Genomic DNA, 26014 nt, shown 5'->3' with positions numbered 1-26014 from the left:
ATTTTGCGATAACTATTCATACGTTACACTAACACCATAATTCTGAGGTGTTAGTCTCTTCTCTTGTCATTTCAGAATGTTTGCTACGATCAAACATTTATTCAAATTTAGATTCAATCCAGCAAAACTAAAAAGTAGGAATTTAGCTCGGCTAGTTGTGTGTTCGCCACGGCCTCACTAAAGGACATTCCTTGTTAAATCCATCTGATGGTAAAAAAACGGATAGTGGTTGTGCTAATGGCAAGATACGTAAGAGTCTAACTGCGGTGTAGATCAATGGGATATTTAACTTTGAATCAAAATCTGTGTTTATAAATATTAGGAATTTAACTAGAAGAGAAAACCAGCGTTATCTTTGTCATACTACTTTTATTACACTAAAGCATGCTTAAGATTTGTATTATATTTTTTGCTTACAAAATACAAGAATGATTTAGTCAATTTTTATTTGGATTTTCACTAAACTTGCTTTGTGATTGCATTTAAATAGTTCTTAAAGGCACGAGTTCGTCAACAGGTTACGCTAAGTTTTCAATGTTAGCGTTTAGGTTGTGTGTTTACAGGTATTTTAACTTTTAAATAAAGTTTATCCAACTTAAGCAAACATACTTAGTCTCCTGTTCGGTTTGCGCAATCTAAGGTTAACAAAATGAATGCGATTTCCGAGCTGATAATACAACACTTCGGATCATGACATCTTGATTGCATTTAAATATATATTAAGGGCTGGAACTCTTCAATAGATTAATATAATTTTGAATGTAAGCGGCTAGGTAGTACGTTTACAAATAGTTTAACTTTGTAATAATGTTTACACAACTCTAAGCTAACATGGTTTGTAATTTAGGCTCCTGTTCGGTTTGCGCCATCTCAGGTTAACAAAGTAAATGTGATTTCTGAGCTGATGATACAACACAGTAGTGTCCACGGTCCATTAAGCTTAAGCTTTGTTAAAAATTAGCATTCCACTATACGAGAAAAACACGTATATTAAAAGTGGTCTGAATTTAGAGGCCATTGACGCAATATTAGGAGACCAGAGAATTCATTTTCCATTTAGATAATCAGCATTATTAGGACATTTATTTTTATGGCAAGCATTTGGAGATCTTTAAAATTTTACGGTTTTGAATCCAGATTTATATTATTTTCCTTATTCCTTACTATTAAAAATGAACATGAGGAACGCTTCTGAAAATCTACAGACTGCGTTAAAAATCTCATTTAAAGAATTGAAAATACAGATTTGATTATTTATATGACTTGATATTACAATCGTTGCTAGAATATTTTATTTTCATAAGTATGTTTTACTTTTATTGCAGCCTGTATAATGATGATTGAAGTCTCAATATTTAAGAGAAAAAAATCTTTTATCACAATGCAGATCAGTTTTTTCACAATGAGAGTTAATTTTCCGTACCTATTTGAGTCACGTAAATTATGTTAGATTTGTAGACATTAATATAAAAACATTAAAACGAGACTAGGTCGAGCAGGAAATCTCGCAAATTCTTTGTTTCTGTCTCTAAACAAATGCATGATATTCTCGTTCATTGGTATCGATCAATATTATGATCACTTTTTAAGGATCTGTGATAAGCATTTACTAAATTCTAAAGAAATGAACGCAGCTTATACAAGGTAGACTGTCAAATACTACGAAAATTTAGCTCTTCAAATTTCAGAAATTAAAATTTATTTATGAAATATGTCTCACATGGAAACACGTTTCGGTTCAATGATGCTAGTGATTTTTGAGTACTTTACATTTACAGGTTGAAGATTGTAACTATTATGAATAAAATTAGAACCAATTTGCTAATTACTAGTGTTTTCATATACTACTGCTCTATAGTTATTTTCAGATTAGCGAAGACTTCAGGCTGGTTATTTTCCCGTTCGCGATCCATTTAAATGAAACTGCTTTGCCTGGTTTAGGCATAGCGGTGGCTTTTCGGTAAATTTTTGTTAATTTACATTTGCTGTTTTTGGTAGTTAAACTCTTTTTTTCATTAAACGTATTGTAAGTTTCACCTTCCAAGTAGTGTTAATATAGCTTTGCCAGCAAATATTCGACCCTTTTTAACTCCACGAAGATCTTTGCTGTTTCTTTTTGTGATTTGAGCTGGATCTAACTATAGTTTTAAATTTCTATAAAAACCTGAATTTTACCATCCTCTATCCTTATATGCTCAAGCCACAATTTTTGCTCAGATCAACAAGTTATACAAATAGAAGCTTTAGTACGACACAGTTTAAAAGTAGGAATTTAGCTTGGCTAGTGGGTTATTCGCCATTGCCTCAAATAAAATTAGTTGCTGCTACATCCAATTTGACGGCCAAAATTGGATAGTGGTTTTGATACTGGTATGATACGGATGATGTTAACTCTAGTGTAGCCCTATCAGATATTTAACTTTGAATTAAACTTTATAAATATTTCAAATTTAATTACACAACAAATCAACTCATCTTTGTCATAGTATTTTTATGCCTCCCAACCGGAATAATGATTAGCAACGCTGACCGCCATATCCAATAGGAAGGTTTGAATTCCAGAGAAGTCATATACATTTGTAAATGCATAGTCTCTTTGTGGCATGGGGGCGTTCTAAATATGACGCGGATCGAAAGTCCTTTTAAGCGGTAGTTGGTAGGAAAAGAGGGGCGGTAGGCTCTTGCACCTTTTCCCCAAGGGTGCACTTCTTCAAAATTGAGATTAGAGCTGAGGAAAGTCGTACTTTCACCTGTATCGGGCCCAAGGTTCTTGCCAACGGCAGGCGCAATCTTGCACTCCTTGCCACCAAAGAGGTGTAATTTTGTGGGCTAGGTCTCATTCAGACATACGAGATTATTAACAACAAGAATTTGTTTTATTACAACAAGTCATTGTTTTAGATTTGTGTTACAGTTTCTGTTATAAACCACCAGAATGGCTTAATCAAATTTGTTAGGATTTTCACCAAATTTGTTTTGTGATTATAATTACATCGTGATTAGGGGCACTATTTATTCAACATGGGAAGAAAATTTTGAATGTTAAGGCTTTGAGTTAAGTGTTCACATGTAGTTCACCTTTGAAATAGGTTTTACACAAATCAAGCGGACATAGTTCGCTTATGTAATTTCCGAGCTGATGATACAAAACAGCAGAGTCTATGATCTCACAGACTGAAACTCTGTTAAAAAATTAGCAATTCATAGGATGAAAAAAAGACAAGAATCTTATAAGCAAGCGGCCTAAACAAGGAGCCGTTGAAGAAACCTTACGCGGCTAGCGATGCATTTTTCATGCAGTTATTTAGTATTATTATGACATTAAATACATTATGGTAAGAATCTCGGGAACATTTACGATTTTAATTATTTTCAGCTGAGTTTTACGTTAATTTAATTACTTTTAAGCAAATATGAGTAACGCGTTTGAAAATTTACGAAATGTGATGTAAATCTTATTGAAACATTTGAAGATGCACATGTGATAGTTATGTGACTTGCCATTGCAATCCTTAACAGAATATATTATTTTAATAATTGTGCTTTTGCAGCTTGTGTATTCGCTTTCAAAACAATTGCAGGGTATTCTCGCTTTCTGCTCTCTATAACTATTAGGAATTATCTCTCTCTGATAATCTGTGACAAATCTTTACTAATGTTTAGACAAATAAATGCAGATAGGACAGTCAGATACTTCAGAAATTAGTTCTCTAGATTTCAAAAGATTCCAGAATTGTTTATGAAATGAGATTGACATGGAAACAAGTTTCTATTCGATGATCAGGGGATTTTAAAATTTATATTTATAGTTAATATAATTGTCATGAAAAAAAATCAACCAATTAGTTACTTACTAGATTTTTTGTATTCTCTTCTGCTATACGTATTTTAAAATTAAAGGTGTTATGTATTTGAAGCCTTTTTCTTTCAGTTTTTTTATGAAACTTCTTTGCCAATTTTAGGCAGAGAATTGAGGCTTTGGAATGAATTACAGTTTTTAATGTTTATTATGTTTGTTAAACTATTTTGACCATTTCCTGATCACGACGAACGGTTATAAGAATGTAGTTCAGAAATTTAATTTAGAGGTGTGCGTGACGGTGATTCAACGATTGATATAAATTATACACACCTTTAAAGACATTCTGAAATCCTTATCTAGAGTTGCATTCTCAAGAACATACGTAAAGGCACATTCTTCAAGAAAAACAAATGTAACAGTCTGAGGGTTTTCAACGTTTTCGGCAAAAAATTGATTTAGGCTATAGAAAGCTCAATTATGTTTCATTATTGAGTGCTTTTTTAAAGTCTCATGGGAAGCGTTTATCATTTAAATTATTTAAATAATAGTAAACACTTTCGCCTAAAATTTCAAATGTTAAAACGTATTTTAAGGCTAACATGTTAAGTATTAATATAGTTTTGTCAGGAAATTTTCTAGAGCTATTTAATTTCGAAGTCTTACTCCTTTTTGTGATTTGACGTGGATCAAACTACTATCGTTCAGCAATTTTACCCCTCAACTGCTCAAAATTAAATACAAAGGAAAACAATCTTTCTTATACATTTTTCAGTGCAACAAATTATGATTTTCATAGATAAAGAATATTTTAGGTTATAAACCACAAGAATGGCTTAAACAACATTTTCTTGGATAGTCACCAAATTTGCTTTGAGGTAACATTTAAAACAGTGGTTAAGAGAAATACTTCTGCAACTTGTTCAGATAATTTTGCAGTTTAGGTGCTAAGCGTGGTCACACATAGTTCAGCTTTGTAAAAACGTTTACAAAACTCAAGCGAACACAATTTGCAAATTAGTTTCAAATGCGGTTTGCACTATTTCAGGTTAATAAAATGAACGTGATGCCAAGCTGAATATACGACATAGTAGAGTCCAGGATCTATTAGACTGAAATTCTGTTAAGAATTAGCGTTTTATAATACGAAAGAAAACACTAAGCCTCCGATCTGAAATTAGAGGCCGACGAAGAAAACTTGAGTTGCCATCGAATATTTCCTATTCGATAAATTAGCAATAATCTGATATTAATTAATTTGTCGAAATTTTAATCATTTTAAATACAATTTTACATTGTTTTGATTAGCATTAAAAACGAGCATGAATAACGTATCTCAAAATCTATAAACTCTGATATAAATCTTATCTAAAGATTTGAGGATACCGATAAAAAAATAATTTCTTAACAATTCTCTCTATTCTTTATATGACTTATGACTTTTTTCTGGTCATTAACTACTAAAGAGTTTTCGCCAGTAGATCGCATTAAAGTGCACTAGGTAAAGATATTTCTAAATAACTGCTACTAGGGAAGTACCAACACCCATGGGCGAAGAAAATTCAGCTGCGTGAGCAGGCATATCTTAATGCTTACGAAATTAGGCGTTCATCATAAAAATTGTGCAGTGGTAAGCAATGGCATTAAATTGAAGCATGCAGGCAGGTTCAGTGAGTTGTATGGCAAATGCAGGTGGTGAGTGCAATATAGCTAGTAAGAGTGCAGGATAAGCAATAGTGAGACATCATGAAAATGGCGCGAAGACAGTTTGAAGCTGTGAATGGCATAAGAGTTCCAAGTCCTTCAGAAGTATGCAGTAGTTAGATAGGCCGTAAAAAGTTCAAAAGTTCGTAGAATCATACGATAAAGTAAAAATTCATACAAAATAATTTAAAAAATGAAATAGTTACATAAAAATCTTGAATAAAACATTTTCTTGATTAACATAAGTATAAGATGCAGCACAAATAATAGGATAGAGTTCAATTAGAGTTCAAGTAAATTATAAAATTAAAATTTACAAGTTACCATCATAACGAATTGTGATGAATTGTCCTTGGGCGTTTAACAGTGTATTCAATGATTGGATCGTAATCCAACATTTGTTTAATCGCGTTATACTGGCTATGCTTCATCTTCTCGAAGAAGTTGTCAGCTGTCATGAGTATAAAGTTATGCACAGATGGAATATCTAGGTCGTTATGAATTATAGAGTTTCTCACGTACCAAGGTGCATTCACAATGCTACGCAGAATTTTATTTTCAAGTATATCCAATTTTTTGCGCTTAGTTTTATTGGCGATTGCACAGGCCGGCACTGCATGTAGCATGATCTGTCGAATTACAGATATGTAAAGCATTTTCTTTATTTTTAGACTGAGCTTCGATTTTTTGCCGATAATAGGATAAATTGCCATATAGGCAATAAACAAAGCAAAAATATGATTTTTGAAGTTGAGTAACTTATCTATGTAAACATCTAAATATTTATAGGAATTAGCTACAGGGATTAGAGTTCTATCTAAGTAGATATCAGTATTAACTCTTAATCTTGTTTTGTATCTCCGATAGAGCACAATACAACATTTAGAGACGTTGAGCTTAATTTTCCAAGTCTTGCACCAGTGATTGATCATATTGAGATGCATTTGTAAATTACTTAGAGCGAGCTGGGGACTTCTGGATTCAGTCAGTACTACAGTGTCGTCAGCGTATTTGAGTATTTTCATGTTGAATGGGTGCGGGAAATCATTGAAATAAACATTATAGAGCCGGGGGGAAAGAACGGATCCTTGTGGGTTCCCGCTATGAATTCTTTTTCTGACAGATAAGGCGTCACCGCAGCGAACTTGAAAAGTCCTGTTTTTCAGATAGGAACTAAGGAGTTTTACGAAACTGGTTGGAAGCATACAATTATTCAATTTATGCAGGAGGCCTGCATGCCACACTCTATCAAAGGCCTTTTCGAAATCGAGATAGCATGCAGCCACGCCGTTTTTCTTAGTAAAGGCTTGCGAAACAAATTCCACCAAATTGAGAATTTGATGAGTCGTGCAGTGTCCACTGCGGGAGCCGAATTGCAGATCATCTATTAAATTGAGTCTTTCGAGATGGTTAGTGAGCCTTGAGCAGAGGATTTTCTCAAATATTTTTCCTAATGAAGGTAAAAGACTGATAGGTCTGTAGGAAGTGACGAGGTTAGGATAGCTTTGGTTTTAAGATATTGACTATTATTGAGTGTTTCCATTGCTGAGGGAAATAATTATTTCGGATGCAGGCATTAAAAATATTGACTATGTTAGTAATACAACGTCTAGGAAGGCCCTTAAGTGCTTCATTGCTAATTTGATCATAGCCTTTGGCTTTCCTTGGCTTGAGTTTGTAAATAATTTCTCTTACTTCTCTTGGTGAAGTAAAGGGAATGAAATTTGTTATAGGATAATTGTTAATACTGTCAATGGTAAAATTAACTTATTCTTCTTGGGAGTTATTCTCAGGCGGGTGAGGTTGAAATATTTCCTCTAATTCATTAGCCATTATATTAGCAATCTCGTTCTCAGATTGATAGAAGATTCCCATGTGATGAATTGCATGAGTTTGATTTGGTCTGCTATTTCTTAGAGATTTAGCAATTTTCCATACTGCTTGATCTTGAGGATCCAGGTTTGATAGGAGAAAATCCCATTTTTTGTTTCTGAATTCCATAATTTCATGCTTGATTTTCCTGTTTAACCCACCGGGCGACTCGCATTCAAATCTATTTAAGTCTCGTAAACTGTAATACAAATTAACCATGTTTACAATTTTTTTTTCATTTAGAATGAACCAAAATTGTCCTGAAAACGGCCTTTGTTCATGGACTCCCTGCCTTTGTTAGATTTTCTTCCCCCTTCCTTGTAGGGCGATCAACAAGTCGTTTCACTTAAGTGATGGTTTCCTACTGTCCTTTGATTACCGCCTAGAGGCGATTAAGCAGATGGGCTGCTTTTGCCCTTACAGAGGAAGCATGGAGATAGGAAGTAAGATGGAGTCGCCCTAAACAAGTTTCTCCGTACCCTGCTCTGAAGCACCGGCGATCCCTACGTGGTGACCAAAACATTGGGTCATTTACCATTGAGTTCTATGGGATTTGACGCGTTCGGGTGTAAATATTTTGTAATTACGTCGCAAATATACATATAAATGTACATATTTTCTTTTTCTACAACACTTCAGAGTCCTAAGTATGTGAAAATAACATATTTTTAAACAACATTTCATTCTGAACGGAATTAAATGCTATACTTTTCACAGGACAGTTTTCTCAGAATGGTTTAATTTGAATGAAATATTTTCACAAGTTTTCGTTAATTACATTAGAAAACAAAATTAAGGTAATTCGATTTTATTCGGTTAAGGTACAAAAATTAAGATCAAAGTTTATTGTATTATTAATATTAAAATTATGCATTATTTCTTTTCTATTTATAGAGCTTCTTCCTAAAATACTTTCTTAAATATGACATGATTTTTTGGCTTGTTTTAAATCGAAAAATGTAAGTCAATTTATAATTAATGCTCTATTCGGTTCATTTTAAATTAGAGAATTATTAGGAATTAGCGAAATACTTTAAATAATTCCTAATAATTAAATAGGTATTAAATAGTATTTGACTTTCTCTGAACATTTCTGAAAGGGAATAAAATAAGTTTTTTTTTTTTTTTTTTTTTTTTGTTTAAGTATTATTTAAAACTTGTAACTGAGTTATTATAAAATGTAAAGGGAATAATTCTTTTAATTATACTTATCAGATTTTTTTTTTACCCTTCATTTCAACAATACATATTCCAAAACTCTTTATTACGTTCTTAAGTGCGCATCTCATAGCATTTGCTTTACAATACCTTTTAACAGATTGCTTTCCAATACGAACAATTCTTGCTTAAATAGTTTTATAACGTATTTGTCAACAGGATTTCAATTTATGTTTACAATTCAATATTAAGGTTATTATATATTTAGATAACATTTATAATCATTATAAATTAGATACATTTAATCATTAGATTTCTTCACAGTACTTTCACAGTTGTTTATAAGTGAATAAATTCTTAATTTCAAATACATTTATAAATAATTTAATGAATATTTAAGTATTTTGTCAAAGGCAGATACATGCTTTTTGCAAGCACATGTATAAATACCCATACATATTTCCTATTTATCATTTCCGTCATGTGCAAATCTTTAATTTCTGTGCAGTCACTATATTTTTCGTGTAAAGTAATTTACACTAATTAAGCATACACCCGAAAGTTTTACATAAAAAATATATATGAATATAATTTGAATGAAAATTATAAGTATTATTTTTAATACCCACTCAAAGGTCAGTTTTTCTTCAAAATTCCTCCCCGATGGCATCTCTCTCTTTAGGCAGATAGCCCTTGCATGCGTTACTCTATTTAATAAAAACTTAATCTGACCTATGTGCCTAATTACAAATATTTTAACATACATAATTTTATATTTACATTTAGCCATCAAGTTTCAAACTTTTCAAATCTTCTAGAAAATAAATTTTGGCAGATCTCTTTTAGCAATTTTCTTAAAATCTATATTTTTGTAGTGCAACAGCTTAGAATTTTATAAAACAAATTCATAATCAAAGTCGCTGTTGTTAGTTATCGAAAAATAACCAAGATGTGATTTTTGCGTAAATGTCAGTAAACTATACAAATTGCTATTATCAATCACACTATGAATGTTTCTTTCATGCGAGAGTGTCCCTTTTTCGATTTCTATGGAGCTGTCGTGTGTCGAAATACTATCAGAATCTTGTCAAGCGAGCTTCTGAATGTAAACAAAGAACACCCCGTCTGGTGACCCAAGCTTCAAAGCAGTGCTTCACTTCTAGCGCGGAATGGCCCCTCCTCCCTTTCCTACCTCCATGGGAGGAAGGAACACGTTTTGTGTCCATGCTTTGGTTAGACGAAAAAAGATAATTTTTCTGGAAATCCAAAACAGAAAAGAAATTTTTGTATTGCCTTGTTACTAATTTTGTGCATATTTCTAATCTTAATTGCTTATCAGAGCCGTGCCAAGATATTTTTTTACCTGAGGCAGAAAGGTCAATGCGCGTCCATATAAATATAAAAATAGCTACACTTGTATTAAGCAAAAGTAATTGTATTAAACCAAAATGTCATAACTTATAGCATAATTATACCATAATTCTTAAAGTATTTTTAATCGTAGTTTTATAAATTCAGAGAAATAATGTAGCCAATTATTTATAATTTTCAAATGAAAACGTTAAAAAATTCGTTTTTGATAAATAAGAAATAACACTGAAATGCATGTTGCATTAATTTCCAGGTTTTTCTTGCAAGTTTTTTTTTTTTTTTTTTTTGGTTTGTTTTATTGATTTAAGTTTGACGAAGCCTGTTTCCCCTAATAATTAAAGTAATTTTCGAATTCGTATAGCCAATTTGGCGCCTCTTCTAGTGATTCACACTAGCCCGGCTTTATTGCTTTTTAAGTATAAATGTTATTGATTTTTATTGCGTTTCGGTATTTTAATGTACGTTTATAGAATGTTAATTTGTTTTTATATGCATATTTCAGTAATATAATCTTACGACTAGTGAGACAGTGTAGTTTAACTAATCTTCTGCTTTTGATTCATGTTATCGAGCTTTAACGCTAAGAAAAAATTTATAAGAGACTTAAAATATCTAATTCCTACTGAAAGCTACATATAATTGATAATTAAATTACTATTAAAATAACAAACACATGCTCAGTGTCAGTCATTTCGACATAATGTTTGTAATTCATTTTACCACAAATTTATTTCGTTTATCTTGTTGCATATTTATAAAAGGGGAGTTTACCTTTATCGCATTTATTGGTTGATAGAAGTTATGAAATACTGAATATTTTGAAACAAATTTCAGTCATAATAACCTTATTAAAAATTTTCTACATATATACAAGATGTCACAGATACCTCCCAGTTTCCGAACTATATTACATGGTACTGAAATTCGGTGCATTTTCATATGATTATTATTGACAGAAAGAGTTACCTTACGTAAATCACAAAAGAACATTGTCTTCTCGCTCTAAAAAATTAGACACTTTTACCTTTCAAAGTGGAATTTTTGTGGTTTTTCTCTGTGCATAATGTGGGCGCGAGTAAGTTTTTCTTAGAATATCCTCCACGGAGGCATTCCTCCCTTTAGGCAGATAGCTCTCGCGTGCTTTGAAGGAAAAATAAAGCACTTGTATTAAATTGCTAAAATTCATTGTTAGGAAAATCTCGCTCTAAAAAATTAGACACTTTTACCTTTCAAAGTGGAATTTTTGTGGTTTTTCTCTGTGCATAATGTGGGCGCGAGTAAGTTTTTCTTAGAATGTCCTCCACGGAGGCATTCCTCCCTTTAGGCAGATAGCTCTCGCGTGCTTTGAAGGAAAAATAAAGCAAACCAAAACAAAAGCTTCAAAATTGGTGTTTAACATTTTTTTGGGTTCAAATACGCAAATTACTTAGAGATCTCAATTCACATTATCAAATGTTATTATTTAAATAAATAAAAGCAAGCTGAGGATTTCCATTTAAATTGTTTATTTTAAAATAAAAAATAAGAACAATAAGTTTGAATAAATCTTGTCAACATCAAGCAGGGACAGGAACATGCCAATGTAAAATTTAATATTAGGCCAAAAAGAAACGCTTTGACGTAGATTTTGGATAAAACTTAATCAAATTCGCAGGTAGTCAGAGACAGGCCTTTCTTCAGTAGAGAGAAAAAAAATGTTTCTGAAGTATTTGTGTATTTATTACATAAATGTTTTAATGCTTCCATAGCACTGCTAATTGATAAAGTTTATTTGATGAAAAGTAGGAAGTTTGCTTTTAAAATTCCGATTTTTCAACCTTTTTCAGTGACATATGTGGCATCGAAAAACACGTCTGGCCAGGAGGCAGATTAATGGCTGAAAAATTCTTAGAATTTAAAGAGGCATCGAACAAGAAAATTTAGGGATGGCGAAATTCTAAGAATTTGGCACTTGACAACGGCAAAAGGTTTAGAATGTAGAGAGCTACAGAATTTAGGCAGGGCAAAATATTTTAAATTTATAGAACATCGGTCAGTAGAATTAAGATCCCACAGAAACAAATCGACCTGCTTCTCGATTATGCGGATGGACGCAGATTAACTTCCGAAAGCTCAGTGAAGCAAGAGCTATACATAATGCAGCTATTTATGATTTCTGCTATAATAAACTGGAATTTAATATAATAATCTAACACTATATATCAGTTTACGAAAACATGATGATATTTTAAGAAATTTTCTTTAATTCCCCAGTACACTAAAAAAAAAAAAAAAAAAAAAAAAAAAAAAAGTACAATAGATTATATAATGATATTACTAACAAAATGATGCCGATGACGCATTTAATTTTTATCTTTTTATTAATCTAAATAAATATGTCATTGAGTTTTCCATAATTTATAGTTTTTCAAATTAAAAATGTTCAGTAATATAATATGTGATTATGGTATTATTGGTATGGTACTATTCAAGGCAAAGCACACGAGGGTTATCTGCCTAAACGGAAGGATGCCTTCGTGGAGGACTTTCTAAGGGAAACTGGCTCGTATACACATTACACATGGGGAAAACCACGAAAACGACCATGCAGCCAGCCAGTTCGCGGAATTCGAACCTCGGACCGAACTACCAGTGTTCAGCGTCTTTACCGCTCGGCCGCTGGTGGGTAATATGTGATTATGAAAGCTGTGTAAAAGAAGAAAAATTCTTGCACATTCGTCAGGCAGCATACGATGGGCACCTGCTTGAGGAAAAGTATGCGTTTGTAGATGACTTTTTCAGAGAAACTGGTTTGGTATATTCAACCTAAAATTCACCAAAATACCAAGCAACGAACGCATTCGCCGGAATTCAAACTTAGGCAAAACTACCAGTGTTCAGTTGCAAAAGAGACTTAACAACATAAACAGGCAACATGTCTGAAATTAGTATTTATTGCATCCAACAGTGATATGATTTTCTGATATAATTTAATGGAATATCACTGTAAAAGAATGGGAATCTTTTTTTTTTTTCCTTCTGTAAGGAGATATTTTTCCGCTTTGTTTTCAACATTTGGTTGAAATGCAAATTAAATAAATATTTACAAATGCAGAATACTGGATAGTTATTGATGATTTCGAGATTCAGTTTCTGAAATCCATTTTATGTGTCATTTTCTTAAAAAGGTGATACTGAAACCAACTTTCGAGGAGTAAAATGATTACTAGAAAAGAGTTTCCGATTTCTTTCATTCTTTTATTCCCAGTATAAGTTTATCCCGTAGTTCTCTGTACATTATTTACCGTAAGTGATGATTTGCTTTCCGAGAAAATTTTCTGAAAGGAATAAATTACTTAGTCTTCAAACCATGGGAAAATCTTGCCATCGCCGGTACTTAATTCCCTTCATTTACTAAGATAACCTGCTTTGCTATAAGTATGGTACTTGTTTTCTGATTTTTACTGAATTTGCATGCTCAAAGCTATCTAAATGAAGAAACGCTATTGTGAATATCAGGGTATAAGTACATATATGAAAGGGTTATATATTTTTCAGAATTCCCCTATGAGCTGTTTATTCTTAGGGCAGAAAGAGGAAAAAGCTTGCATACATCGCCATTCCCGGAAACTAGACAGTACCGAAAACATTACTAGACAGTCCGGTTTACCAAACAATACAGTTTATCTGATTCCTAGTTGTAAAAGCTGACAGTTATAAATTGTTATGTTCATGGCGACTTTCAGAAGGCATCAAATTACTTCAAAAGTTCCGCTGCTATAAATTTTCAGACTGCAATTTTGTTCCTTTAAATTTTCGAAAATACCTATTTTTTAAGTATTTTTCGGTACTTATCTTAATATTGATACAAATAATATAGAAAGCACCAAACGTAGCTATGATGTATTTCAATTTGTCCTTAGTATTTTCTCACATATAGTATTAACACTTTGTCTACACGTTTCTAATGTTTCACCATGATAAGCCTTCTCTTTCCGAATGTATTCAGTTCCTTTTCGCTTTCGTTTTCTGCTTCTTCTTCTTCTTTTTTTTTTAATTTAATTAATTTATTTATTTAATGTTACCATATCCTGAGTTTTACTCTAGCTATTAGCTAGAGTAGTTACAATGTAGCATTCATTATAGTACATTCATTATATTCATATAGCTACTAGCTAGCATTCATTATAGTTCAAAAACTAATATAGCTTGTCAATATCAACACATTTTTATCTTCAATAAAATCCACTAATTCGATTGATGCTGTAAAAATTACAATTTAATACTTCAGCCAATTATTCTGATTATAGTGATTTAAATTCGATTTTAGGCAACATATGCATTCTTTCAGAAAACGCGATATATTGAGCACCGCTGTTACAAGTAAATACTGTACATTCAACCATTTCATAATATGTAAATGTAGCATAACTTCTTTTCGAGTGCTTGCACTGAGAATCTCCTTCAAGTAAACCTTAATGGAATTTTATTTCATGAAAATTTAGTAGAAAATTTAGTAGATTTAGAAGTATTATAAAAGCCTCAGAATTATTTCCACTGCAAACATTTATGAATTATGCAGAAAAATATATAAGAAAAACATCAATGAGAAACTATTATCGAATATATATTTCATGACAGTAGTAAAACATTTTTTCAGTACCGACGGTATTAAAAAGCTCAATATTGTGATAAGCTAAATAAAATAAAACGGTATTAAAAGTTTAATATTGTGATAAGTAAAAGTATACTCATCTATAACACTCATTTGATATTTTTGCCATTAGAACTATAATGTAATTCTAACCGTTAAAGTAACTTTGTATTGGTATTAACTAGAATTATAATTGTAATTTCAATTAAATTTATCAGTACTCTTTGTTTCCTGCACCTTGAGGGAGACGCATTATTTTTTTTTTTCTATTATATAAAATACTGTCCTAAAAAAAAAATGTCTCTAGACATGATTCTGTCTCCAAAATTAATGGATGAGGTGAACAGAAATAATCTTGGAACAGCCTTTGGGCAAGTGCTGCGAGTATGCGAAATGTAAGACTGTAATTAAACTTCGACCATCCTGGAGACTACACTTTCCTAGAATATTGCCATTCGACAAATTATAAGACCTTCCATTTATCTTTAAAGTTTAAGCTATCTGTTATTGACTGAGAAAAGCTGCTAATTCATTGTAGTTACTTTGTAGTTAAAACTACAACTAATGCAGTTATAATTGTAATTGTGCCGCCCAGATGGCATAGTGGTTAGGGAAGCCTGACTGCGATACCGAAGGGCCTGGGTTCGAATCCCGGAGAAGGCATGGCTTTAACTGTTCGTCCTTTCATAGGAGGCGATAGTGACCCACATATTAGATGCCTCCATAATAAAATGACTGCAGCTTCTGGCCTTGTATAGACTAATGGACTGTGCACTGTAACTGTTCCCAATCTGCCATTGGAGAAAAAAATAATAATAATAATAATTGTAATACAATGATTGTTCGAATAACAATATAACTTCAAAAGCAATTAGATTTTTCGCTCAGCAGAGTAATAAGTCGTCTTTTGAATACTACTAGTTCAAATCGGATGCCCATTTTGGCAAACAATCTAAATGTTTAGATAGCTCCGTGGATTTCCTTATGTGTAACATGGATAAAAATCATTTTATTTTAGAAAGTTCTCTATGAGTACATCATTCTTCTTAAACGTTTCGTTGCATTCAATTAAAAAGATCTTTTCCTGCTTTTATTAACGGGTGATGTGAACATGAGCCAGTTTCCCTTAGAAAGTCCTCCACAGAAGCATCTTTGCAGTCTTTACCGTAATCCAAATAATATGACAATCACAGGTGCATAAGAAAAATTGTACTTTTATTTGTTCTTACGTGAAACAATGATGGAAAATAGTTCATGCAAGTTCTTTCACTTGTAACTGAATAATGCATTTTAACTATTTATGGAAAATGTGTGTTATGTTGAATAAAAGACCAATTCGTAATTTTTTTTCCAATGGCAGGTAGTAGCCATTTATAGATATTGATCACTACTAAGGCCGATCATGTTATTAAGGAGGGAACTAATACGTGGGCCACCGTTGCCACCTATGAAGAGGACGAGCAAATTACATTTATGCCCTATCCGGGATTCGAACCCAGGCTCTTCGGTACGGCAACCAGAGTCACGAACCGCTTTAATGTCTGGGCGGTAATTCATAATAAATGGATTTAGTAAAATGTCTAATACACACAGCAATTAAGCATACTGATTGCTGATCAGAATCCTTTTTTACCAGCTAAAGCAATAGGTTGGATAAAATTATGAGACTTAGTTTAGTCCTTGATGATCTCCTTTCTGAAAAGAAAAGGATAAATGTAATTTTTATGATTTATTTCTTGTGTAATGTAAACAAGACAAGCGTCACGTAACAAATCCTTTGCGAAAACATCCCTTTGCACTGGCATAAACTCTTTGCTTGTTTTCCCTTAATCTTGTAATTTAAGTTCACATGTATATCGAAGATCATAAACATACATATTTGCTTACTAACGTTATGTGCATTTCGGTCTATATAAAATATTTCCTTTAAATAAAATCCTATTTATGCTGGTACCACAAACTACAATATATGTAAGATGATTCAGAAGACATGACAGAAAATATTAATATTTTTCTTACAGGTGATTATCCCGTTGTATTATTTAAAAACTCATTATCCAAAATGCAGAAACATTTCGAATATAATATTATTGACTGTAATTTTCAAATATTATCACGATTTCCTTAGCCTATGTCACTGAAATTATAAGGGGCAGTTGTTTTTCTGATTAAATAGTTACAATCATCTGCTGCGCAATTTTAATTAAGAGGTCATTACAATTGCATTGTAATTTTTATTAGATTATATAATTACAGTTATACTGTTTATTTAATTAGATTTCACAATTAAAATGCAATTATAATTAAAATTGTTTTTGCGTAAATTGTATATGTAATTAAAAATTGTTACATTGTAATTACAAAATAATTGCATAATATTATTACAATTACTATGTGTTTTCAATTGCATTCTACAATTATATTTGCAATTAAGATCATGATTTTCCTGGGCTACGTAACTGGTTTTATCAGAAACATTTGCTATCCTAATTACATTATTATAATTACTTACTGGAGTTACAATGACAGTGTAATTGCAATTAGATTATATGATTGCAGTTGCATTGAATATGAAATTGGATTTCACAAATATAGAGTAATTGTAATTTAAATGAAATTACGTAAATTTTAATTGTAATTAAAAAAACAGCTACGTTTTAACTATAACTACTTAGTAATTGCATAATTTTTTTACAATTGCATACTACACTTAGAATTACAATTATGATCATGATTTCACTAGGTTAAGTAATTCTAATTATCAGAGACAATTACTTTCCTAATTACGTAGTTATAATTACCTACTGCAATTGCAGTTAAAATTACGTTGCAATTAGCTAATATTACCGTAGTTGTGATTAGATGCAATAAAATTTGTAATTGTAATTATACTATATAATTATAATGTTTGTGATTAGCAGTGCATTGTAATTGTAAGACTTAAGAATTAAAATGCAACTACATACATTATTGTTGCATTTAAAAAGTTCTTTCTTTCTAATTGTAATTGCAAAGTAATTGCGAAGCTAATTACAATTGCAATATAATTGAAATCACATATTTCAAAATATTGTTGCAGTTTCTTGCAATTTTAATTTTAATTCTAATTACATTTTGCCAAACTGCATCTAAAATTTGGAGAATAATTAGGCTGGAAAATAAAAATTCTCTTTACGAACATAAACATTTAAGTTTACTATAGCTGCTATAAGCACAGAACAGCTGGAAGTTTTGAACGAGCTATTTATTCCGAGCTGTTATTCAAAACCTAACGATAAAACCCATTTGCCCCTAGCGAATAGATAGTTTCCTCTCCTCAATTACCTCCCGCAGAGAAAAATTATCACCTGTCAGTTTACATTAAGAGCAGAGAGGGGAGGGCACTCTGAGACAGGCCGTATATATGCTGCTTTGCCGTTTCCTGCCAAAATTTAAGTTTACGTATATATCCTGCCTTGCCGCCATGAGGACCAAAATATTTGGACACATATATGCTGCCTTGCCGCTATGAGAGCCATTATTTTCGAACGCATATATACGGCCTTGCCGCCTGGAGGGTTAACGCAGTTTTATTTAAACAAACAAAAGTGCGTAGGTATAATGAAATACTCAATCGATTTCGAGGGCAGCTAAAGGTCCCTCCTCATCAGAAGAAAGAAATACCTAGAAAGAAGGAGTTACACAAACACGTGCTCCTTATCAGCACTGCACGTGGTTATAACTAGATTTTTAATCAGAGTTGCACTGGCCGCCTACTTTTACTGAGCCAGGCTATCTGATCGAGCATGAAAAATTAGCGAAGTTAAAATAGGGAGCGAGGGGCAAATGCACCTTACTCTCAAAATCTGAACTTCAAATAATGGAAAGCAACCACTGAACGGATTTTTATATCCTCTGGTAGTACCAAACGCGAGGAGGTAACGAAATCTATCGGCAAAAATAACTGAATTAAGACAGTATAATTTTAAAGGCATTAGGAAGGACTGGATTGGACTTCAAATCATTAACTAAAACTGCTAAATCTTTGTCAATGTGAAAAGCCTCAAGAAAATCCAATTCACCTATGGAAGAAGCCTTTTGGATAATTTTTGCAGATCCAAAATCAAAATTATGGTTAAAAGTCCAACTATGATATGCTATTGAAGACTTGTTAATTTCGCCTTTTCTGACATAAGATTCATGTTCCTTGATACGAAACTTCAACGATTTTTTCGTTTGGCCGATATATCTTAAACCACACTGACACGATATACTATAAATTCTCCAAGAATTCAAGACAGAAACGCAATCTTTTAGAATCGAAGGGTGAATTTTATTAATAGGGGAGAAACCGACTTCAAAATCCACTTCCGGAAAAATAAGAGCGAAAATTAGAGCTTTCAGGGTTTTGAATTAGTATTTCGGCTGATTAAAGAGGTAAGATGATCGGAATAGTCGAAATGGCTTCCCTCGAATTTTAATCGGGAATAATGTATTTAATGTTTGGCAATGCTATTTTTATTCCATCGTAAGACGTAGAAATTTTCTATTAACAAACTCTAGGATTTGAAAGCGAGCAGTTGCAACAACTTTTCGAAATAAAGCAGATTTTCACATCCAGCTTGCGAGACTGTTGCCACTCGGAAAAAATGAGGAAGAAAATTATCGTTTTTCCGAGTTTTTAATTTATAGCTCTGATTTTAGCTACTTTTTGGGGAGAAAAGTGACGTAGTAGTGACGTATAGTAGTGACCGAGTTATGAGAGCACAAACACACAAACCTTCTTCTTTATATATATAGATAACAAGTATAAAACTTTCCCAAATGTAAGTATACGAACCGCGAGACTGTATTAAAATTTGGATTTACTTATTTGTCAAAAAACAATTTTTTTTAAATATTTGACATCGCCAAAACATGAATATTTTCGTTATTTAAAAACATTTCGATAACTGGAAGTATATGACTACAACCAACGATTGCAAAAATAAAGGTCGTGTAGGGACTTTTCAGCCGGATAAAGGATGTTGGTGTACATATACGTGAGCATATACATATACGGTTGGTACAGCTAACTGCAATATAAAAGAGAGAAGCAAGCCTACTCTTTAGAAAATTTCAATATTCTTCGCCTAATCGTTTTTGAGTTATGCGAGATACATACACACATATATTATATCTACATACATACAGAGAACACGAAAAAATCCCTTTTGAATGCATTATAAAATATACTATGAAAAGGAAGAAGTCTTTATTCTGTCCGTATGAGATGTCGCACAAAAATCATCCAAATGGATTCAGATATGGACAAAATGGATATTTCCACTGAAATGTGATACTTGAAAATTTTCGTAATTATAATACTTCCTTTATATTGTAAAAGGCAGTAATAAAAAATTACCTAAATGGGAAATCTTAAAAAGATGAGAATTAGTACCAGAATTCCACAGCTATACTTTTATGAAGTGGTCGTAAAAAAAGTGGTTTGCTGAGAACTTCTTTCTAAAAGTTCTAGCAATAACTAAAACATTTTCGAATAAAATGTGTCTGAAAACTGTATATTCCGTCATTCAAAAGTAGTGGACTGTAAATTCTCTTGATGTCCCCTCAGTGTAGAACCCAAGAAACCTCAGAGTCATAATGTTGACCGAAAGTTCTTTATTGGCTTTCAAACATTAAGTTGGCTGAGGAACGGCGAAGAACACGTTGAAACCTCCGACTTCAGTAGCGGCTCGCCAAGCAAACTCAGAAGAACCTCTGCTTAGTTGAAACTCACAGCAACCTAAAAGCTCTAAACGCGAGCTTTAAGATCCTAATAAATTTGTGTCTGCGCCCCTCCTTGGTACAAAGAGAGAAATACAATTTGCATAACATAGAACAAAAACATTTAACCACATTTTAAAATTATTTATAAAAATATCTATCTATCTGTAAAGTTAAATATAAAAAATTCGTTTTAAAGATCATTGACGATTTCATATCCCTTTGTTCTTCCGTGGATGTGGTCATCTTAGAGAGACATTGCTATATTTACTTGTTTTCTCAGAAGCATTGGTCATCTTAGGATGGTAGTTCACAAGAGGATTTATTGTACCTATATTTTACTTTATAAAAATCTGCATTTTCATTTTCTAGATCTAATTTTAAATTTGAGCTTCCTGAATAAATAGTGTGAAAATGAATGCATTTCCGTTAATAATGTATTCAAGTGGCCGGCAGTGGTCGAGAGGTAAAGTCGTTGAACATTGGTACTCAGCACACGAATACGCTGCTTGAGAATTTTGTGGTTTTCCTAATGTGTAATGTGGGTACAAAACTTCCTGAGAATGTCCTCCCCAAAGGCTTCCCTTCCCTTAGGCAAAGAGCCCTAACGTGCTTTTCCAATAATCCGATAAATATAAATACGGTACTGACATATTACGTAGTTCATCCTGACTTGTTTCATCCCAACTAACGAATCGAAACATCCAAAGGATTATATAAAGGGTTTACTTACACTTTGAAGACGTTGAAGGAAAAAGAACAACAGAAGACTTAATTATATTCAAAGAATATAATATTAGAAATTTCAGACATGCATAAAACTTTTTAATATATTTAGGCCCACCAGCGGCCGAGCGGTAAAGTCGCTGAACACTGGTAGTTCGGTCCGAGGTTCGAATCCCGCGAACGGGCTGGCTGCATGGGTGTTTTCGTAGTTTTCCCCATGTGTAACGTATATACGAGCCAGTTTCCCTTAGAAAGTCCTCCACGAAGGCATCTCTCCCCTTAGGCAGATAGCCCTAGTGTGCTTTGCCATAATTAAATACACCACACCACACCTTTAATATATTTAATTTGATGCAAATGCTCCTTTCTCCTTTTTTAATTTTTTAAAATATAATGTTCATGAAGAACTTCCAATGCAACTTTATGAAAGGAATTAATTAAATAATGACGTTTAATAGTTAAGTAGATAAATTTAAAATTCTCTTAAAATAAAAAAAAAATAAAAAAACTACGTAGTACTCACATACGTATCATTAATTTTCTACTTCTTTTCAACTTTCGAATGCAAAAGTTTGATTATTGGAATTTTAGAAAAAAAATTAATAAAATCTATTATGTAAAATATAGAGATAAAAATATTCCTCATTCTTACTCGCACTTAGAATTCATTACTCGATTACGCACCAGCAGCTTTTAAAAGTAAAAATGATATATCTGCCAAAATTATCGTCATACGATGATTTGAAGTTGCTTTATTTTATAGGAATATATTTTCGACGACGGTATTTTGAAACTGTGAAGTTTTGGAACAGCTTTCTTTTCTTCGACAATGTTTTCTACCACGATTGTTTTCTTCGACGATGTTTTGTACCACGATTGTTTTCTTCGACGATGTTTTAGACCTGCGCTATATTTTCTTTTTTTCTTTTCTCCCACATGTTTTCTACAGCCAAATTTCCGCCTTACGTTGATTTCTCCACGACGTTTTCGTCCGCGATGTCTTCATCGGACCCCCCTTCTAGACTTCATTCGCAAGCAAGCGAATTAATCGTTCCATTTAGACTCTAATCCTTCGACAAAATAATACCTGGCCCAGTATGGATTTATGCAAATATCCAGAGACGTATAAGATTATGTAGTTCATTTAAAAATGACTTTTGAGTCCACTTTCACATTAGTTTGATTACCGTTAAAACGGACATGAGAAAGGTGTGTAAAAATTTGCGTCTTAGTATTACGAATCTTTGAATAAGATTACAATCAGAATTTTTTTTTTTTTTTTTTTTTTTTTTTTTTTTTTGTAATGGTTGGCAATTGCCTACGTCGGAATTGTCCTGTCCTAAGGCCAGATCGGTAGTCTCTTTATCATGGAGGCACCTAATAGGTGGGCCACCATTTTCTCCTATGAAGGCACAGACAGTTTTACATCCATGCCTTCTCCGAGATTCGAACCCGGGCCCTTCGGTATCGCACTCAGTCTACCCTAACCACTATAACTCTGAGCTGCACAATCAGAAATATAAATCTTGTTTAAAGGTTTGCAGCTACAGATTTGATTATATTCATGACTTATAGTTGTTAGAATATTTTATTTTCACAATTACATATCGTTTTTTGAACTTGTATAACGATGATTCAAGTTTTAGTGTTTTTCCAGCATGAATGCGGTGCGCACATTGATTACAGACATGTTGTTTAAAAAAATAAATTTTAAGAAAAAAAAAAAAAAAAACCTTGTAAGAAAATGCAGATCAATTTTTGAACAGTGTGAGTCAGTTTTCCGTAACTACGAGTATTTCAGTCGTGTCAGTTAGATCAGACTTGTAGAGATTAATATTAAAATATTAAAACTAAGACTCGGTCGTTCAGAAAGTCTCACAAGTACTTCGTCTCTCTTTCCATAACAATGTATGTTATTGTTGTTATCATTGATCAATACCAGTATTTATCTCTGATAACCTTTTAAGAAAATCTTTGATAACCCTTTACCGACTTTTAAACAAACAAATGAAGCTTATACAGGGTGAGCTGTCAAGTACTTCAGAAATTGTGTTCTTAAACGTTTAAATATATTTCATATCTTTTAATGAAATGCGTCTAACACTGAAGCAGGTCTCCATTCGATGATGCCACCGATGCTTGAAATTATATTCACAATTTTCAGATTGTTTATAATAAAAATTGTAACCAATGTGCTACTCACTAGTTTTCTCATACACTCCTGCGCTTTATGTATTTTAAAATTACAAACGGTTACATATGAGTCTTTATGTAACTTCTTTATTTAATCAAACTACTTCGCCTTTTACTGGCAGAGTGGTGGCTTTATAGTAACATGTACTTCTCATACTTCTGCTGCTTTGTTCAGTGTTTAAAATGTTTCTTCAGTTTTCTTTGCACCGTAAACGCTTTCAGGAGAGTAATTCTGAGATATGATTTAGAATGTCCGTGTTCATGACTGATTGGTGAGTGATTCCGATGTTTGATTATTTTATGATTACGCAAATAAGATCTAATCAGGCAAGTGCCAGTAATTAGGTAATAAATCTATGCAGAATTTTCGTCAGGACTCGTTGGTATGCAAGTAAATAAAATGCTTTCACAAATGAATAAAATACTCCTCATATTAACATTTCGACGTTTTTATATACAGATAATTTGACTAAAACCTGATAATAATTTATATTTTCTCTCTCATTGTAACGTTTCTTTATACTTTTATAAGCGTTCTTCCAAATAAATGTTTCCACAAAATTATTACAATAGGTTCTCAAGCATTCCCCTCTTAATCGCATTCACGTTCACTCGGCTGGAGAACTCAGTAAAGGACTTCTTACCACAATGCCCACAGTTGGATAATCTTCGGTTTCTGGCAAGTACTATCTTAGTTGGTAAAACGCAGCAGACCAACAATAAAGTGCTATTCACATTCAATGTTCCCATGTTTAGCTATTGTCTATTTTGCCTTTCTGCTCACTTTTCGAATGTTTGATTTTGAGTGAAACGATCGTTAAGATAGTAGGTGCTTTGAAATTTATAATTATTCATCCTTTGGTATTTAATTAGGAAAATTCTCATCGGAAGACTGAGTGTGAAAGTAATTCAGCTAACAGGGAAGTACTGCTATATGCGGTAGAATTACATTTGCATAAAGGTATGAAACCGGCCCTTTAAAAGAGCTTCAACGTTTTCATATGAACGTGTATTTCTGTTGAAATTCAACTAGTTTCAAAAGCACAAATCTTCATAATTTATTTTGAGATGGTGAAAAAACAGTGCTGATGTGTTTTCAAGCTAGATGTACACTGCTCAAAAAAAAAAAAAAAAAAAATATATATATACTGTGCTATATCTCCCGTTCTACTGGGCCGATTGACAAAATTCAAACTGCGTTTTTCACGTCTCGAAAGCGCGACTTAGGAATATATTAGATTTATACATAGCACTATTCTAACATAGGCATTTTGACACAAAATCGGACTTTTTCTGAAATAACATATCAATATTTTTCCATATTTCCATTCTACGACTCAAATTATCCCAGAATACCAAGTTTTGTAAAAATCGTGCAAGTAGTTTTTAAAATATTAGCTCTCAAAATTTTAGCTCCTCAATGTCAATTGAATTTGGTAAATGTTTATTAATCTCTCTTTTTTTTATTAAAATTTTATTATTTTTCTTTCACATTTCGAAATTTAAGTTCATTCCAAATAAAATTTACCCATTTTTTGTCGTTTTTTTTTAAATTTCTATTTTTAAAGAATTTTTATAAATTTTTTGAAAACTTTTTTAATTATAATCTATAAAATTTTTACCATCACATTAAAGTAGGTGTAGTTTTAAGCATATCTGCAAAAAAATAGACTTTTTTATCCAAAATTTTCTAAGATATACCGAATCCCTTCTTGTTGCCACACCGTAAAATGCGAGTCCTTATCCTATTATTTATATTTCACGTTCTCTTTAAGTCACGATCCTTACAAGTCATGATCTTTACAAGTCACGATCTTTACAAGTCATGATCTTTACAAGTCACGATCTTTACAAGTCCCCCCACAAGAAGCACATTCGTCACCGTAGAGACAATGCTGCTCAGAGTTCATTGAAAGAGAAAGAGTTAACTGCTAACCTTGACAAAGCATCAGCATTCCCATGTGAACTTCCTTTGCGGTATGTAACAATCATGTTATACCGTTGTAACGCTAAGGCCCAACGAGACAGTTTAGCACCATGGGGGGCGCTTTGGGTCAAGTAGGTGAAGGGATTGTGATCAGACACAATCTGCACTTTGGCACCGAAAATCCATGTGTCAAATTTTTTCAAGGCTTCGATGACACAAAATGCTTTTCGCTCGATGATTGACCATCGTTGTTGACAGGGCGTTAGTTTCTTGCTGAAAAATGCTATGGGCATTTCTTTGCCATGTACGTCGTTTTGAGCTAAACGCGCTCCAATTGCGAAAGCAGATGCATCCGTATAGAGTTGAAAGGGCTTGCTGATGTCCGGAGTATGCAAAGATGGCATTTTAATCAACTCTTCTTTAAGTTTGTTGAAAGCTGCTTCTTTTTCAGAGTCCCATGGATTATTATTTGGAACACTCTTCTTTGTAAGGTTTGTTAGAGGTGAAACAATCTCAGAAATATTTGGGATATAATCCCTATAGTAGCTTGCTAGCCCTAAAAGACTTCTTTTTTAGTGGTAGGCTTAGACAGATTTCTGATGACTTCTACCTTCTCAGGATATGGAGAGTGAGTGCCAGAACCTATTACGTGTCCTAGAAGCTACACGTGACTCTTTCCGAAATCACCCTTTTCTAGATTTGCGGTTAGACCTGCGTTTCTCAGTGTCTGAAACACTTGGTCGATGTGATAGAGGTGGCCATCCCAAGTTTCAGAAAATATTGCCACATCATCAATATATGAACGGCAGTAGTTCTCATGGTTTGCAAGCACCTTATCCATCGATTTTTGGAAGGTACTTCCAGCATTTTTCAAACCGAAAGGGAG

Source organism: Stegodyphus dumicola, chromosome 11, assembly GCF_044657685.1.
Source record: "Stegodyphus dumicola isolate Sdum_Otavi_A_Nest chromosome 11, ASM4465768v1".
Taxonomy (NCBI): domain Eukaryota; kingdom Metazoa; phylum Arthropoda; class Arachnida; order Araneae; family Eresidae; genus Stegodyphus; species Stegodyphus dumicola.
The sequence above is the reverse complement of the archived record's forward strand: the minus strand, read 5'-3'. Positions refer to the sequence as shown.